Source organism: Solanum verrucosum, unplaced genomic scaffold (assembly GCF_900185275.1).
Source record: "Solanum verrucosum unplaced genomic scaffold, falcon-dt-bn FXZP01000040.1, whole genome shotgun sequence".
Classification (NCBI taxonomy): domain Eukaryota; kingdom Viridiplantae; phylum Streptophyta; class Magnoliopsida; order Solanales; family Solanaceae; genus Solanum; species Solanum verrucosum.
This window is the reverse complement of record NW_026020323.1, coordinates 2511795-2528311: the sequence shown is the minus strand read 5'-3', so window position 1 is coordinate 2528311 and position 16517 is coordinate 2511795. Positions and strand designations below refer to the sequence as shown.

The window sequence follows — 16517 nt, the reverse complement described above, 5'->3', positions numbered from 1 at the left end:
GGCCTATACAAAATATACAATTATGTTGTTGTATGTATTTTGTACGTGAAAATGCATATATTTTATATATCGTGTGTATATCATTGTATGTCTAACAATAGAATGAACATACAAATAATATACAGCCGATATATAACTATTCCACAACTTGAAAAATAGGCATACCCGTCATTAAATATCACCATAAGCATAATTCATTATAGAAGAAAGAAGAGGAAGTAATATGACCACAACAAAATAATGACCTATTGGCATCCCTATGTAATTTTGATCATCGTTAGCATTTTACATTTCAAATTTATTTGGGACAACTATGTATTAAAAGTTTTGAGTTCATAATATCTTGAAAATTGATTGAATACATGTGACACTTGAGGGAAATAACATGACAATCTTGGAAAGTCAAATTTTAGAAAAGACACTCTTGATAAAGAAAAAAGAAAAAAAATACTAATGGCTAATGTAAGTTCAGGTGCTCACGACGTGAATAACGAGACAAATGGAACAAAATGTATGGATGATTAGGTACGCAGACGAGCTCGTCTGAATTTGAGTTGGCATTATTAACGTCATCTTCACGTAGCCTCCGTTCATTGGTCTTGATACTTTAGGGCCCAGTTGAGGCATTTCTATTTGCTAGTGTCTCACTATGAACAGTTTATTTCAATCATTTATAAAGGCATTGTAACAACAACTCTATATGTTCTTGTGCATTAAGTTCCCTTTGGCTTTATAACTTCATCCGTTCCTCATTAGCTTTCAGGCATTCTCAAAGTCAAGATCTATCTTTCAAAGACACTTTTATACGCCCCAAAACATTCACTCATACTCTTGCTCTTTATTTATCTCATTTACTCATAGTAGCATCTCATAATTTTCCATATCTATACCTATTACTCATTAACTTGCTTTACTTTCTTAGCTCATTATTAATCTATATTTGAACCGCTAATAAACATACTAAAAATAAAGAATTAAATTAAGATGCGTGCTCTGACCTCATATAAATTCAATTATACAAAATCTATAACATAGGGTCTAATGTCTCAAGACTTAAATCTAATTAAGAATTATTTTCTTCCTTACACTACAACCACATCAAGATTCCCTTCGACAAAATACATCTTACGTGAAGCACACTTCCATTTAGAACTAGGAGATCATAAAGAAAATTATCATACGATTACCCTTAGATTCTCAAATTTTAATGATGAAATTTTAACTTGCAAATAATTAATTTTATATGAATAATTTTAGTTGAAGTTGAAAAAATAGAGAGTATTTTAAAGTAAAGTTGCAAAAGAGTGTTAGTAATATATTTGGAAATAGTTGTGTTAGGACACGAAGCATACTTCGAAAAAATAAAAACTTAGAAGTTTTAATAGGTGAAAATCATTATTTCACTTGAGATACTCTTTAAAATCAATTTTTCAACTTCAAATTCTCTATTTTAAATTGAAGTTGAAACAATTGATCAAATGAAGAAGAAAAAAATTGTGTCCCAAATCATATTTGAATTTAAAGTTTTAAAATGAGTATCTCATACTTTCTGTATATACATGAATTTACTTTATTTTTAGAAAAGTTAAGGATTTGCGAATAAAATCATACTTCAATTTTATTCAAATCAAAATTTTAATTTTGAAATTGGAATAATAAACAAACATATAAATAAATATTGATTTTCAAGAAGTATTTCAATTGAAGTTATGTCCAAACTCGAAACGCTATGCAATTGAAGTCATGAACAGTTACAAACGGTTATACCTAGGGTCCGTCTGGCCATGGATGATTTTTATTTTTTTGGAAATAGTTACAATTTTTGGCAATTCAATTTTATTTTGTTGAATAGTTGTTATAATTTGCATTTCAAATCACTCACAAAATTTAAAATAATTCTAGTTAGTATTCCTATCCAAACATATTTCGATAACATCCGTTCTACCTTTACAAGATAATGATAAAATCTGTGTATACATCACATTATTTTTCTGGAAAATAACTCGATCATTTGTCTTACTGATCAAAATATAGGTCTAAAGAGACAATAAAGTGTTTCATAAACCTTATTTTTATTTCAAAATAATGATATACTCTAAAAAAGTAAAGAAGAAGTTTCCATTTTAGACGATTGTGACTTCCCACCTCTGACCACTCTACACTAGGGGTGTTCACGGGTTGGTTTGGATCGGTTATTGGTCAAAATCAAAACCAAACCAACTTAATTGGTTTTAAAATTATCAAAACCAAACCAAACCAAATATAATATACATTTATCGGTTTGGTGATTATCGATTTCGGTTTGGTTTGGTTCGGTTATTCGGTTATTAACCATACACAAAAATAAAAGAAACAATTCATTTAAAATGTGATAGCAGTGACAACAATCCATTCAAAACGAATATAGTTAGAATGACTTAAATTACTGAACTTTCGATCACTAAATTTACTATCAATAAAGCTTTAAAATTCACTATATTGGTCTAGAAGGAAGAGAAAATAACATTTTCAGTCCCACAAAGAATTGTCATAGACACTCATATACATGAAATCAATAAGATAAATGTTTCATCTTGGGAATTTTTGCTTTCAATAAGTAAATTATAAAGAAATTTTAATGAAAATATGTATAAGATCTTTAAAATTGTTTATAAAAACAATATATTAAGTATGTATATTAATAAAATATATGTATATAATTCATCGGTTCGGTTCGGTTATTTCTTCGATTTTTTTCAAATAAAACCATAATCAAACCAAATACTATCGGTTTTCAAAAATCTAAAACCAAACCAAACCAAACCCAAATAAAATCGGTTTGGTTTGGTTTGGTTTTTCGGTTTGGATCGGTTTTTATCCAAACCGTGAACTCCCCTACTCTACACCATACGCAAATTATGGAATTTCACTGAATCTGTTATTATTGTGTACAATAGACAAACACAATTTTAATTTTCAACTTTAAAAAAATATATTATTTTTTTAAAAAAATTATATTTTTTTAAAAAAATAATCACCAAGTTCTATGTCTAAACACTTAACTAAAATACATATAAAAGCAAAATTGACCTTTTCAAAGGCATGAAACGTGTAATATTTTTCTTATAATTATTATTATGTCATCATGTATGTGATCTTCACAGTTGACGAAGAGCTTAAATAGTCCACACGTTTCGAGTCAGCAGCACACGGTTAAGTCCTTTTCTTTAATTAAAAATAAAGTCTCATTTTTGAATTTCAATATTAAAAGACAAACTTTCTCTTTCCATAACTTATATGTTTTTTAAAATAAATAAAATTAGAGATGCTTTAGGCGTTTAGGCATCTTTTGAAAAGAGTTATTTACAAAACTTATTTAGGAGTTCCGCATAAGGCACTAGTATACCGCTTCCGTGAGTCATAGTTCCGTCTCTCAAGTTCTTAGTAGGGGTACAAAACGCGATCATAACGGAGAAGTCGAGACCTAACAAAAGAGGTAAACCTGAAGTCTTGCGAAAGACTAGGTCATTACTGAACGATCCCTGTTTACTAAGAAACTTTAGGGTGGATTCTAACGAAGGGGAGAACATGTTTGTGAAAAAAGTACATTTGACTAATTATAGAAAGTAGGTGTGTGAAAAGAATATGAAAAATCGACCGAATCAATTAAACCTAATTGTATCAAATCGATTTATATTATTTTTTTCAATAAAAGTTAAAACCGTGGATTTTTATTTAAGTGTATAACCGTTCCAAACAATTGAGATGGTCTTTTTAATTTATAATAAAAACTGAAAAATTCCTGAACCGAAGCGAATAATCTTACATGTATGTAAGACTAATATTTTTTCACAACTACTTGTGTATATAATTGGTTTATAAAGTGATTTTGATGGTTTAATTTTTTTTGAATTGATCTAGGTGTATCAATTTGGTATGATATGTGATGTTCAAAAAATAAAATTATTGAATTATATGATATTGATATATTTTCAGGTTTCAAAAAAAAATAAAAAATATATATATATATATATATATATATATATATATATATATAAATTGGTTACTAACTTGCTATCAATGATTTTCTTTCAATTAAAGAAGTATATAAAATTGATGTCTTAATATATATGTATTATATAAAATATAAGTAACCTGATTTTTAAAAATTTCAGACAACAAGAAGTTATTTAAAAAATTTAAGGCCAAAGTCATCTGTAGCCACTCAAAGTTGTCCTCATTATTCATTTAGACACCTCAACTACACCTAGTACCTATTGAACACCTCTACCACCCCAGATTTGAACCATCTAAGCATTTTTTGCCTACATGGCAAATCGTTTGTGATTCACGCAAATCAGGTGCGTGAATTGTTTTTTCTCCCATTTTTTATCCTGCATTTAAGACATCCAACGTTAACTTGGATATTTTAACATTAAAATCTTCTTCTTCCCCCAAATACATTTTAGAACCCTAATCCCCAATTCTCTCTTCTTCCTCTAAATATCCAACGTTTCTCTCTTCTAAATCAGTTGTGTTTTATCAAATGTCACAAAGTTCAGTGAATATCGAGGAAGTTGATGTATGTAAGTGTGGTTATTATTGTCGACTGAAAACTTCGAGGACTCCATTGAACCCAGGTCGTCGATTTTTTGGATGCAAAGCATCAAAGGTTTGTAGTTATTTGAACAAAGACTACTGTTATTGTATTATTTGAAAAATCAACATTTTTGTATATTTATTACTATTATGTGGTTTGTAGGAAAATGGTGGGTGTGGCTATTTTAGATGGATTGATCCGTCACTTGAAAATGTTGATGAATCATCCTTAATGAATAGATTCATAGATGGTCATAATCCGATTGATCAACTAAAGAGAAAAGTGAAAGAGCTTGAAGAAGAAAGGGATTCTTTGAAATTTCAATTGAATGAAAATGAAGAGAAGATGATGGTATTGAACAAGAAGCTCAAGGAAGTTAAACTCCAAAGGGATTGGGAAAATGTCAAATTTAACCGAGTTGTGATTGTTTTTCTTTGTCTGCTAACTATAAAATGGTTCTTTAATATTGTGTAGTTCAAAATTGTAGTACTTAATTGTTTAGTTTTGCAATAGTTAGGAGGCTATTTCACGTAATTAGTGTTGTACTTAATTGGTCTGTTAAGTTCATATTTTATATCAAATTGGAAGTTTGAATGTGAATTGATCAGTGTCTCTTTTGTAACTTCTAGTGTGAATTGATCAGTTTCTCTTTTATAACTTGCCTCTGTTTTATAACTTGCCTCTGTTTGTTAACTTGCCCTGTGTTCTGAAATTAGTTCTGGGATCGACTTGCCCTGTGTAATTGTTGTTCAAAAACTGAGCTAATAACACAAATGCATGGCTGGAAAATACATAACACAAAGTCATGGTTGAAAAATACATAACACAAATGCATTGAGAGGTAATAAACAACCATTGTCTTGCATGGTTCAAAAATACATAGTCTTGCTAACACAAAGGCATGGTTCAAAAATACATCACATGAGTGTTCAAAATAAACTAAAGAGTAGCTTGTTGAAAACCCTTTTAACATGGGCCAAAATCATAACAACTTTCTAAATGAACTACTTTTAGTTTTTCCTGTTTGCTTTCATTTGTTGCAACTGTGAGGTGCTGACTGCATCTTTTCCCTTCCATTTTAGGCCACGAGGTTTAAAGCCAATGTCTATATTGGTTGGTGAAGCACTCTTCAATTTTGTTGGCCCATGTAGAATCTTCTCACTTGATGTACCAGGCTGTAATATAAGAAAGAAAGTGTAAGATAAGGTAAGATCATAATATAGCTATAAGAATATACACCAAAACAGAGTAAACATACATTAAATACTTGGGCTCCAGTTGTAGGATTAGAGTAAACACCAAAACCAGTTGCAGGCCTTCTGTTACCTCCAGTAGCAGCAGCAAATGAGGCAGAACTGTACGGTCTTTTGTGACCTGATAAAGGTGGCAGTTGACTAGAAGAACTATCACTTTCAGTAACAATTGGGGTCCCTCTTACATTAGCTTTTTTTCTTCCCAATCCTCTTCCAGTCCCAACTTGAACCCTATTTTGAGGACGTCTTGGCACATATTCTGTGTCAGCACAAATAGAACTTGGTTGACTTGATTGTGTAGTTGCATATGTGGTTCTGAAAGTAGAATGCGATGGACCTCCCATTGTAGACTATATAGCATAAATAAGGATATATGAATAACTTGTAGATCAATTAGAAAATGTAAATGAATTATTAAATCTAATCTTACTGTTGTTTGAGTAGTTCTTGGCACAGCAGTGGTATCAGCACAAACAGAACTTTGTTGACTTGATTGTGTTCTAACCTATTGAACAAAAATAAGGAGATATGAATAACTTATACAGTGAAAATTAATGCAAATAAATATGTAAATCAAATCTTACTCCTGTTTGAGAATAACTTTGTTGACTTGAATTTCCTTGACTTGTAGGTTGAGAAGTGCTCCCCCTCGTATACTATGTCACCACAAAATAAAATATATGATTATAATATATATAAACTTTTAAGCAATTTACAAATGTGAATATGAAGTATTACTTACTCTTGCACACACAGCTTTGTTATGACCAGTTTTCTTGCATATGGTACATGTCATCTTTACTCCTTTTCTTGAAAGTTTCCCCCATTTTTTTGGCTCATCCTTACTCTTTCTTCTCTTCTTGCCAGGTCTGCCTGGCATTTTTCTTGGTTTTGGAGGCTCTATTGATGGATTTGTAGTTTTAGGCCACATCCTCATATTGGGAATAGGTTGGATAAAATGGATGTAAGCCTTGAGAAATGTTTCCTTCTTATACCAGTGCTCTACATGTTGATCAGGATTTTGATTCAAGTTATAATAAGCACAATTAGCATGAGGGCAAGGAATACCTCTCAACATCCACAACCTACAGTCACAATGTTTCTTCTCCAAGTCAACAACAAATGAATATTCCCCCTCACTAATCTCAAAACCATTCAACCCATTCCATTGAACATTACAATTATTTGAATACTCCTTGTTTCTTTCTAGTATTGCCCTTGCCATAGGTGCAATGTCTGATATCCATGTTTCAGCAAATTTGATCATGTCTATATGTCTGTTCATCATTTTATGCCTAATATCCTCTAACATGGTAATAATTGATTTATGTCTAGCAGCTAAGATCCAAGAATTGAAAGTCTCACACATGTTATTTTCTACAACATCACACTTGGAGTGAGTTTGGAAAAAGGCCCTAGACCAATTTCTGGGATCATAATGTAGCAAGTCCTCTGTTATTTCCTTCTTACCTAGCTTGGACATTGCATGAACTTCTTCTCCAAACTTGACTTCAAAGGAGGCCTTTGAGCATCTCCAAAACTGGTTCCTTCTTTCTTCTCCTTTCCAGTTCACATGCCAGTTACTCCATATATGTCTAGCACACATCCTTTTCTCAGCATTTGGTAACAACTCTGACAAGACAGGAATAAGTCCCTAACAAAAAATATGTACAAAATAAGTAATTGAAGAAGTAAAGATCAAATTAAAACTAAAATATAAAAAATTGTATAATCAATACCTTTTGCATATCTGACATTACAGTCAAACCTTCACCAGTTCCCAAGTTTAGATCAGCAATTAAATACCTTATGAACCAGCTCCAACTATGTTTTGTTTTTGTATCCACAACTGCCTAGGCAATGGGATACATTTGATTGTTCCCATTCTTTCCAACAGCAACTAATAGCTCACCTTTACAAGCTCCCTTAAGAAAACAACCATCAAATCTAATTATATTCCTACACCCCTCCAACCATCCTTGCTTAAATGCATGAAAGCACACATAAAAATACACAAAAAGGTTCTTTCCTGGTTCAGTTTCCTTATCAATTTTTACCCAACAAGAGCTTCCAGGATTGGTTTGTTTGATCATATCTGCATAGTCACATAATCTGGCAAATTCCACTTTCCAATCACCCATGTTTTCCTTCATAATCCTCTGTTTAGCCCTGTAACAAAGAGTCTTACCAACATAAAGACCCAATGTCTTTCTAACCAAATCTTGAATTTCCCAAATCCTTATGTATGGTTGAGATACAATTCTGTCCTTAAACTTTCTAGCAATTAACTTTGAATTACACAACTTGTTCATGTTTAATGGAATACACTTGTGAACAGGATGATAGTTCTTCACAATGAAATCACCTGAGTCCCTGTGAATGGAAGCATATAACAACCACTTACAGTTAGCATTTTTGCACTTCACCCTCACTCTATGTTTTTCATTAGGTCTTAACTTTATCTGCCTCCTGTACTCTACAGCATAATCTGCCACTGCTTTCCTGAACTGATTTGCACCCTCAAAGACCATTCCAAGCTCAAATATTGAAACTTCACAATCTTCATCATACCTAACTTTTTTGCTTCTCCTTCTAGTAGGTATATCTACTCCCCTAACAGCATCCACATCTAGTTGTTCATCATTATCATCACTCCAACAGTCTGAGCTATCAATATAATCCTCATCTCCACCTAATTTTCCTGCATATTTGTCAGTTTTATTTTTTCCAATATCCTCAAAGCCTCTATCTATACCACCAGCCTCTCCAACTGGTATTTCTTCAAATTCAGTAGCCTTTTTTCTCTGTTTTTTGTTTCTTCTTTCTTGTCTAAAAGCTCTCAACTCCTCATCAATATCTGAACCATCTTCTGAAGGTATATCTAGATCTGAATCACTAATCAAGAAATCAGATTCACCTTCTCCACCTAGGTTATCATCCACACCATCTCTACCTAGGTTATCATCCACACCCTCTTCACCAATGTTAACATCAACACCCTCACCACCAAGGTTAACAGCCTCACCTTCTCCACTTAGGTCAACAACCTCACCTTCTCCACCTAAGTTAACAGCCTCACCCTCTTCGCCAAGGTCAACATCAACACCTTCACCACCAACATTAGTTAGATAGCCTCTAGGTCCCTCAGTGTCAAGTAAGGGTTCATCTAATACATGACAGACAAATACTTCAAAAGTGTCCTCATGTTTTAAGTCTTTAATTAGGTGTAGGAGATGTTGGTCAGTTGTAATTAGGACCCATTTTTTATTCAATAAATCCTTCACATAAAAGCCTCCAACAGTTTCATACCCTAATTCTTTAGTATAATACAGTAGTTCCAAAATGGAAAAGTGGTCCTTCATAATATACTTGAGTGCAGACACACAGTTTCCAACATAAGTAGGGACAGATATCTCGGATAAGATTCCACCGTGGTAAATCTTTGTAAAAATAACGCTTTCCTCCATGGTCAATTGTTAGCCCTACAAAATATCAAACAAACCCTAGCTTAAGATAACGGAATATACTCATATATCCCATACAACAACTAAAAAACAAAGTTTTAAAGCATATTTTCTGGGTAATAGTAAAGAAGGGACAAAATATTCGCAAAAATCACAAACCCTATATTTTTACAAAACCCTAGCTTTTTGGAATTCATTTAACAAAGCATGTAAAAATCATTAACAATCCTAACTTACACAAGGAAATCTTCAAGATTGTAACACGAACAAGACGAATCCAACTTCAATCTGGAGGAAATCGCGAAGATGGAGAGCTTCAATTTGGAAAAAATTGCGAAGAGAGAGAGAGAAGTGTTCTGTCAATTTTAACGATTTAGGAATCTTCCCCAATTAAGACATTTACAAATACACGTCGGATACACGTGGTAGTTGTTAAATGGTTATTCTATACACGTCGGATACACGTGGGAGCTTAAATACACGCGCCTTGGCCGTTTATGAAAAGTGATAAAAAAAATGCTTAGATGGTTCAAATCTGGGGTGGTAGAGGTGTTCAATAGGTACTAGGTGTAGTTTAGGTGTCTAAATGAATAATGAGGACAACTTTGAGTGGCTACAGATGACTTTGGCCAAATTTTAAAAACTTGTTTTTAATACCAGATTTAATATCAACATAATATATGAAACAACAAGGATATATTAGATTGAGGTCAAGGTTGAAAATCTAATACTATACCGTAAGTAATAAATTCAACAAAAACACATGCATACAAATAACAATTGCTGAAAAAATTGAAGTTATTAAATGTGTTAGTTAATAAAAATATATAAATTTAAAAATAAAGACAAGATGAACAAATGAGAACGATACAGTTAATGAAAAAAATTGAACAAAAAAGATATTTTGATTTTGGTTCTCTTTTTCTGGGTAGCAAAAACTTTCAAATTTTTCTTCATAATTTCAATTTTGAAAGATAAAACACAACATAAATCGATTATGAAATTGGAAAAAAAAAAAAGTTGAATAAAGAGTATCAAACTTAAGTTGAAAAGGAGTTGATGATTTAGTAGTATAGACCTATTCAAACACGATTTGTATTTGAAAAACGAAAAAATACGTGGGTTTATCAGCTTCTTGGAGATTATGGAGAAAAAAAAATGGAATTTCAAGTAATAGTTGAGATTATTACCTTTTTGAAAGATTTGTAAAATTAAAATTCTTAAATTGTAGTTAGATAATTACCTTGGTAACTTCCATTAAAAAATGTGTCTTTTATTTTCTCTTTCCAATATTAAATACGAAAATAAAAACAAATAAAATTCAAATTAAATAAATTAATTTGAATATGTTATCACTAGTAATTAAGTTGTTGTATTAGCAGTGGCGGATCCAGAATTTTACGGCTATGGGTGCTCACTATTTTTAACATAAACGTGTATCAATCAAAGAGCGTAATTGCGAGCTAAAATTCCTCAACAAAGGCGTTATTTTTTTTTCAATGCAATAGTCAATCGGATCTTTGGATTGGTTCAAGAAAAAAAAAGGAGAAACAATATACCTTCACATACAATTGTAATTACCAAAAAGGCAAACCAACGAGAAGGAGGATTTTTTCACTTTTGAATTGGAGAACTGAAATGAATGCACTAGAACAAATTATTATTTTTCCTTCCCTTTTCATTTTTCCTAATTAGACTGATGAGAAAGAAAGAGTTAATAGACATGGAAGATCACGATTGTTCATATTTTTGGAGACTAAGTTGCATAATAGACATGAGCAGTGACCAATTCAAGGTTTTAAGATCATGGTTACTTTTTAGGAAAAAATATTGAAATACACGTCCTATGTTTCCCTTATTTCTAATATTCCCTTCTATTTCTAAAAACCTCTAAAATCCCTTATTTCTCTCCTAATTCTAAATTATTTTATAATGTATCCGATTTATTTTATAATGTATCTGAGCTACATATTATGTATCCGATTTGTTTTACTTTTTCAAGGATTAATGTAATTACAAACTAAATAGGGATAAATTGTAATTTTATATTAAAACTATGTAATTTCTAAAATTTATACCTTTTTAAGCTATCAATCATAGAATATAAATGTACAAATTTAACACTTGTTATAAGAAAGACAATTATATTTAACTATGATAGTGAAAATAAATCAATAAGAAAAACTAAAATAAGATTATCTTGAAAAAGGAAGAAGGAATTTTGTATAAGATTTTGTTTAAGAAAAGTTAGCAAAAAGGATAGTTTATGAAAGGAAAAAAAGAACAGGGAGAAAAGAAGAAGTTTAATTGAAATAAAAGGGTAGAAAGAAAAGAGCTGGATTTTAAAATAAAAGCATCGCTCTTAGAGAGAATCAAACTCAAACCATAGAAGCAATATTATGACCCTGAGCACCCACTTACAACCACCGCACCAATTAAACTATTTATTTACTGGGTGATTGCATTTTATTTTATACGATACTGCCTTAATTTAATTATAAGTATATATAGTTCGATACGAGGTTAATGGATGCTTGCCTTTTATTTTATACGATATTGTCTTAATTTATATATAAGTATATATAGTTCGATACGAGATTAATAGGTGCTTGAGCACCCAGACATGTCCATGTGGATCCGCCCCTGTGTATTTGTAATTCCTAATTAATAGATTTATATGATGTAATATAGAGTCTTAAATATATATATAGGGGGGGGGGGTCTATTTAAAAAAAAATAGATTTTCAAAACAATTTTTTTCTTTACTTAAAATGCTACAAGTAATCTTTTAATTAATTGTTTGCTCTGCAACATTATCAACGAGTATATTACATTCTTCTTAATTTGTTTGTTGATTGTCAAAATAACACAATACAATCCTACTATGCGTGTTTAAAGTGGCAAAGTCTTGTTGAGGCGTAAAAGCGAAGTTATCGATGGATTCTGCTTTGTCACTCTTTTCTTTTCAAATGTTATTTATATCTTGGTTAACTTGACAACTTAGTTTCTATTGCCTTAATTTGTATGCAGATTTAGAATGCAAATTTATCTATATTGGATCTGATGAGGATGAAACATATGAACCAACCAACATCTAGAAAGTAAACTTGTTATGCCTTGTCAATGTTGGAAAGCACCCGTAGTATTGCAAGTATCATCTCTTGGTTTTCAAAATAATTTTTTTCTTTACTTAAAATGCTACAAGTAATCATTTAATTAGTTGTTTGCTCTGCAACATTATCAACGAGTATATTACATTCTTCTTAATTTGTTTGTTGATTGTCAAAATGACACAATACAATCCTACTACGGGTGTTTAAAGTGGGCAAAGTCTTGTTGAGGTGTAAAAGCGAAGTTGTTGATGGATTCTACTTTGTCACTCTTTTCTTTTCAAATGTTATTTATATCTTGGTTAACTTGACAACTTAGTTTCTATTGCCTTAATTTGCATGCAGATTTAGAATGCAAATTTATCTATATTGGATCTGTTGAGGATGAAACATATGAACCAACCAACACCTAGAAAGTAAACTTGTTATGCCCCGTCAATGTTGGAAAGTATCTCTTAGTATTGCAAGTATCATCTCTTGATTTGTGTGAAGGAGCTATGAAATTACATTGATGTACCCTAACTAACTAATTATGTTAGTTAGTTACTGAAAGATTCTATTTCTGTTAATTAGCTACTAGAAGGTTCTATTGGTTAATTAGCTACTAGATTAATTATGTTAGTTGAATAGTCAGTAAGATAGTGTGTATAAATGTAATAAGTTCAATCCTGTTGAGTTCAATGCAAGATATTTTTCTTTTTTCTTCTTTGTAAATTTTCTCTCCCTCACTCATATTCTTGCATTAGTTTTTTACATGGTATCAGAGCATTCATGAGAGCAAATCAAATGAGATTCATCCACACGCAATGGAGAATTGTAAAAAAATTGTAGCTAGATTCATCCACACGCAGTGAAAAATTGTTGGAGTTTTTTATTTGCAACTCTTTTTTCTTCTTTTTTTGATGTTAATCTCATCAGCTGAAGCTGAATCCGCTGGTTCGATGCCACCAGTTACAATCGATCATCATCATCCTTTTTTTTGTATCATGCACCTGGTTCTCTATCCATTGGAATCATGCTCACTGGATCTGATAAATATACCCTGTGGAACAGGGCAATGAAATTGGCATTGCTTCGAAAAAATAAATTGGGATTTATTGATGGACTTGTTCAACGTGATCAATTTGCAGGAGATTTGGTGCAACTATGGGATCGTGGTAATGCCATCATCGTATCGTAGATCATGTGTAATGCCAGCAAAGATCTGCTTGGAGGTATTCTTTTCTGTTCTAAACACACCTGATTTGAAATGAATTACGTGAACGATTTGATAAAATCAACATTTTAAAGACTTTTCAGTTGCATAAGGAATTTTTCACCTTTGTTCAAGGTGTTTCTTCAGTATCAGTTTATTATTCCAAACTTAAAGATCTTTGGGACGAGTATGACTCTTTTATGCCCCCACCTTCATGTAATTGCTCTAAATCTAGTGAGTTTCTCGAACACCTGCAATATCAAAGGGTACTGTAGTTTCTAATGAGACTAGATGACAATTACAGCCAAGCTAGGAGCCAAATTTTAATGATGCAACATGTTCCTAATGTGAATCAAGTCTATGTGATGATTAATCAGGATGAGAGTCAACGTCTTGTTGTAGGATCGACTAGAGTGTTTAATGATCACTTGACTCTAACTGTCATGTTTATCCAAGGCAATACTGAATCCACAACTAAATCGAAGAAGCTTTACAATCCTAATTCATATTGTGATCATTGACATATGAAAGGACACATTCGAGCTGATTGTTACAAACTTATGAAGTGTGACTATTTTCACCTCACAGAACATGTCAAGCTTGACTGTTACAGACTTTATGAATACCCAACTGATTTTAAGGGGATGAAACGAGTAAATGCAAATGCAGTACTAAGCCCTCTTCTAGATAACACTTTTTCTTCTGATAGTGTAGGTCAACATGGATGGCAAGGTCAGTAGGAGTGGCCAGGTCGACCACCTTATCAACACTAACAACTCATTCACATGATCAACAAGCCTAGCATTGAAGAACTGGAGGCAACACTAGTGGGAGTGCTAATATGGCAGGTAATTATTTTCCTACCAAAGAGCTTCCCATGAAATGGATAGTTGACACAGGTGCCTCTAACCATATGATAGGGGATCTTGCTTACTTACAAGGTACATGTTTCATAGAAAATGCATAACATGTTCACTTACCCACAAGTGATTCAGCCAGGGTATCACATGTTGGAGATTATCACTTAGGAGGAGGTGATGTTCTTAAGAATATACTATGTGTGCCAGCATTTCAGTTTAATCTTTTGTCAATTTCAAAAATGACTAAAGAATTGAACTGTTGTGCAACATTCTTTCCCAACTATTGTGCGTTTCAGGATCTAACATCTGGGAATTTGAGGGGGATTGGTAAGGAGGAAGAAGGTCTATACATTTTACATTCACAAGCAAGCAATAATAAAGGAAGGATCAATAAGTGTTTGGTTGTTGCAACACAGGACATTGGTGCAATGACATGGCATAACATGATGTGTCATGTGCCCATGAAGGTCTTAAGAAATATACCTATGTTTCAGAGTTTTGAGTCTTTTGTTGTTCCTGACTGTGAGGTTTGCCCCCTTGCAAGACAAACCAGGCTTCCTTTTCCACATAGCACTAGTAGGTCTACTTATGTTTTTCAATTACTACATAGGGATGTTTGGCGACCATATAAGTTGAAAACAATGAGATATTTTTTAGGGCTGAGCATAAACACAGAAAAACTGAAACATCGAATCGAATTATTTCGATTTCGGTATTTTGGTTTTCGATTCGGTATATGTTTTTGTATTTTTTGATATTTCGATTCAATTTTCGATATGTAATTTTTTTGTTATTCGGTATTTCGATTTACCGAAATATATTATATTATAATATATTAATATATTATATTAATTATTAATATTAAATAACAAATATTATAATTTAAAATAAAAAGCAAAAGTAGGTCAAATCAAAAGTTTGCCTTTTCAAACTTTTGTTACTTTTCATGTTTTCCACTTTACACTTAAGACTATCGTTCCCAAAGGTCAAAAGTGACCATCCCAGTTCCCACGTTCCCACGTCTACAGACTACAGCAGCAGCGACCGTTCCCACTTCCAAGTTTCGGCGACCAACAGTAGCACGCACCAGCCGCCAGTCGACCAACACGCAGCCGCAGCACATCAGCCGACCTTTTCAATTTCCACACAGTCAGGCGCCAGCCGTAAGCCGACCATCGACCACTTTCCACTTCCGATGACCACCAGCAACCCCATAACAAAAATTGAAATAACATTAATTCGGTTCGGTGTTTGATACACGTTATACAAGAATTGAAAATTGAAAAAAAACCAAAATTGAACTGAAATACCGAATGCCCAACCCTAATATTTTTTTACTATTGTTGATGACCATTTTAGGTGGACTTGGATTTTTTTTATGAGACTTAAATCTGATGTGCTTACTTTATTAAATAGTTTCTTTGTTCAAATAGAAACTCAATTTAGTAGTAAGGTCAAAATGGTAAGGTCTGATAGCGGGACCGAGTTCTTTAATTATGTGTCACGCCCCGAGACGCAGACACGGGTCCTAGGACCACAAGTGATCCCAAGCTAACCCTGTTGGCCTGATCATGAGCATAATAAAGATAATAAACTGATGCGGAAGCTAAATCATAAATGAAAATGAAAAGATGGGGAATACCCATATACTATAACTGATATAAATGATAATTGATGAGTTTAATAAAAAGATGATATTAACTCAATGTTAAGTTGAATCTAACTATGTCTGAAAATAGCCTCTAACTGACTAGAAATGTTGGGACAGGCCCCAACTAAGTCTAGCAAAACTAAAACTAAAGGACTAAAAATAATACTGAAAAGAGACTCATGACTATTGTCCTCGGAGAATGAGGACTCACCACTGATTCTGCTGAACTGGAGATCGGGAACCTATCTAAGCGTGATCTGGATGCTGATAACCTGAACCTACATCACAAGAAGATGTAGCGCACGTATGCGTCAGTACATGAAAGGTACTAAACGTGCAGGATATAATACAACTGAAATAACATATAATTGAACAAATCAAATAAACAATGACATAATCTGAATA

General features: G+C 32.4%; 1 protein-coding gene across 1 annotated transcript in view; it reads left to right on the top strand.

The window, feature by feature from the left end:
* Nucleotides 1-6149: 6149 nt before the first annotated feature.
* Nucleotides 6150-16517, top strand: part of LOC125835529 (uncharacterized) — a 31203-nt gene continuing 20835 nt past the window's right edge. Inside the window, exon 1 of the mRNA XM_049514659.1 lies at nucleotides 6150-6160. The gene's annotated coding sequence lies outside the window, so the exon portion shown is untranslated. The remainder of the gene's footprint in view (nucleotides 6161-16517) is intronic.